This window comes from Choloepus didactylus, chromosome 4 (genome assembly GCF_015220235.1).
Source record: "Choloepus didactylus isolate mChoDid1 chromosome 4, mChoDid1.pri, whole genome shotgun sequence".
Lineage (NCBI taxonomy): Eukaryota > Metazoa > Chordata > Mammalia > Pilosa > Megalonychidae > Choloepus > Choloepus didactylus.
The window spans coordinates 64,287,229-64,290,859 of NC_051310.1; the positions used below are offsets into that span (position 1 = coordinate 64,287,229).

The 3,631-nt window shown below is 35.2% G+C and overlaps 1 pseudogene; it reads left to right on the forward strand.

Moving 5' to 3' along the window:
• Window positions 1-873: 873 nt before the first annotated feature.
• On the forward strand, window positions 874-2,003 carry LOC119532663 (annotated as a pseudogene).
• The last annotated feature ends 1,628 nt before the right edge of the window (window positions 2,004-3,631 follow it).

A 3,631-nucleotide genomic window follows, 5' to 3' on the forward strand; every position in this document is an offset into this window, starting at 1 on the left:
AAATGGAGTTTTAGGCTTCTTACTCACTTCAATGAATACACTTTCTGAAGAAAATTTGGAACACATAGTCTGATAAATATTTGTGCACTTATGGAGAAAAGGTAACAGGTTGTTTTAACTTAGGATTTCCTCAGCAGATCTATAATTTTCATTTTTTTTTACATAGTGCTCTCCAGATCACATGAATTATTTCATGTTACTAATGTCCAGTTCTGTAAGCTCTTCAATATCCACCTGGGCCTGCCTTACTAACCATCCCCTTTCCTGGAATGCTCCACTATATCTAAGAACTGCCATTCCTTCTGTAGTTCCACAACTAGAAACTTCTTCCTTTTTTCTCAGATTATTTTTGTTATAGGTTTAATTTTTCTTAGATTAATGAATTTAATTAAAATTTAAACAGATAATTCCTTTGCAGGGATCAAAAGTGAATTTGTACTTTTTATACCCCTTGAAACATGGCAACCCAGTTCTTCTTCACAGAAAAACCAATGCCTGGTGGGCTCTACAGTGATGCACAAGCACCCTAGGGCTGTGCAGAGCTGAGCCTCTCCTGCTCCCTCTAGGAGTCAAGATGGTGGCAAGGGGAACCTGGAGCAGTCCTGGAGCCTGAGCCACTGTCAGGAGAAGAGAGAGTGGTGGTGATAGGAGAAGGTCAGCTAGGGGTTCTGGCACTGGGGCAGTTGGCATTGCTGGTGGTGGTGGTAGTGAGGGTGGCAACAGCTGTTCATGCAGCAGTAGCAGCAGCAGCAGGGGGGCCCTCCCAGAAATGAATGAAAAGAGGCTTCTGGATCCAGAGTCTAAGGTGCATACAAGCCCCTGGGATTACACTCTGGAGAACCAGCAGATGGAATGCATGAGTGAGTGATGAAAATGGGTGCTAATGCATCTAACTATCCTCATTCCTTTTCCCCAAGGATGGGGAAATTCACAAGCCCAACAAACTTTTATGGGAACATCATTCTAGTCTCAGCAAGGCTAGTGTTTTGAATCAAAATTGTATAGCCTTGACCACGGCCAAGAGAAACCACAAGACAAAAAAAAAAAGAAAACCTCTGGCATTGCCACCCTCAAAAATTTGTTAAGTGTGTGATCTGCTGATCACACCAAGCAGATGCAAGAACTCTTCTCCTGTAAATGTCAGTGCTTTAGTGGAGGAATTTGAGGTTACTTCAGCCTTAAAGGTGCTTTCTCCATGAGCCAGTTTGACTGGACCAGAAAGATATGGCCCATCTTTATGAGTACAAGTATTATACTGATGTAGACTTACTATTTAAGAAACTTGTATTCCTGCTTATTGTGCCATTTTGGTAGCAAGGTGTCCATTTTTTAAAACACTGTTTTCTTCCTCACCTGAATATGGAGCAGAGATAATAATGGACATTAATACAGCTAGTATCAATATGCCCATGTTTTCTACTTTGTTACACTACCTTTATACAGGAGTCTTTAGAATGGAGGACTCAAGGTTTCAAAATGTCAACATTCTAGTTCAGCTTAGTGAAGAACTTGGAATACCAAATTTCATCAATGTAGATATGTATGGACTCTTTGATTACATGTGTTATTATGATGTCCTTAGTTTTACTTTGGACTGTGAATTGATTGAAGCTTTTGGTGGAAATTATAACTGCTTAGATGAAGAGCTCAAAGCTCACAAGGCCATTATTTCAGCACAATCCCTGTTTTATTTTTCAAAATTTATTACAAAGGAGGATGCAGACTGGTGAAGAAATCATGGACCAAACTTTGAGAACTCCCACAAGAATTATATTAGATGAGTCCATTATACCAAATAATGTGATAGTTATATAATACACTGTATGTATACTGATGTGGTGAACCTCTCTGTTATGCACTGTAGCCCCTCTCTGGGGAGTCTCAGTGAAATGCAGGCTCTCATTGCAGGAGAGCCAAATGTGACTAGGACAAAAGAAGCCATGGAACTTCACCATATAGCACTGCTGGAATTTAACATGCTTGCACAAGATATGAAATTCTGATTTTTAAAGTTTGGTTTCTAGAAATACATATCTGTCTTCCAAATTGTGAGCACAACTGTTACATTGTATGATTTCAGTGTTTTGGATGGGATAGGTTAAGTTTTTCTCTTTTCTCTTAAAATTATGACATCTGAGATAGAACTGAGGGTCAATATTATGTAACTGTTCATTGAGTATTAAAACCAGGCATTCAAAACTTGTGACTAAATAGCAGTAGATGAAACTTGAAGACTCTTTCCTCCCTAATTTAGCGTGATAGGTACAACCTACCACCCATCTACACCCTGTCTCCACCCAAGTTTTGAATTAGTCCAATTTACTAGATTTTAAGGTTATTCTTGATCTAGGACTCCTTGAAAAACAGATTTTCATATTTATAATTAGTGCCTTGTTGATGTTTAAATGTTTAGAATAAGAATAAGCATTCATTAAAACATGAAGAAGGTTACATTTGTATATAAATTTATTTGAAGTAGAGAATTGGGCAGGACTTTCCATATAAATTTTTAAATATCCTATTTCTTATTTTTAAGCTTAACCTGCACATCATGCAGCAGCCTACAGTATCTAAGGCACAATACATATTAGACTCATGTGCCTTCATTTAATTTAAAAAAAAAATTAAGTTAGGACAGAACATCAACACATCTTTGGTGTTTCATGAAAATTTCAATAAATGCATGAAAATTACATTAAAATAGTATGTATCTGCTGGTAAATGCCAGAATCACAGCACTTCAGAGCTGTAAAGAACATTTTGTGGGAGAGCAAAGAGAGTTTACTGTTTTGACACAATGTATACTGAGTATTCTAAGGCCTTATATAAAAGAAAACAAGCTATATCACATGAGATTATTTGAGAAATTTAATTTAATTGATGTTTATTTGCTTAAAAATACATTAGGAGTTGCCAATTAGAAGAGAATATTAATGGTTTGGATAAAAAGACATGAATGTAAAAAGGAAAGCTATGTACATTATTCTAATTTGAGAAAAATGTGTTTTTTATTGCTAAATCAACAAATTAATAGGAGTGTGGGGGAAAAAAGCCTCAAATGACAAAGTTAGTAATAAAATGGAATAAAATGGAAACAGTTATACAGAAAAAGCATTGATAAACATATGTGAAGAAAACTTCGCATTTCTTTTACATTTGGATACAAATCTTATTTTACCATTACCTTTTTTAGTTATAGTACTAGGCTTGCTTTATTAATCACAAATAAAATGTCATTAGGATATTTTCTTTACTTGTTACTTTAAAATAAGAATCACTGTATTAATTATAATAGAATATTTTGATGGCAGACATAAGAAATTGTTGTAAAAAATAACCTACAAGTAGTAGCTTGAGTGACCATAATTAACTCTGTAAAACCAAATTTGTCAGAAAATGCCTCTGAAGAAAAATTTGAAGGTTGCAATACATTATCAGAAAGGTATAATACTTTAATTATTTGGATTATTTTGTTTTTTTGACACATTTAAATAATGGGAAACAAAGTGTGTTGTCTATACTTTGCTGTTTTAAAATAATGAGATATCTATCTAATCTTTAATGTACTGGGGGGGTTGTGTGTGTTTTAAGTTTTGAATGAAAAGTAAAATTATGGGCCAGCTGTTGGTTC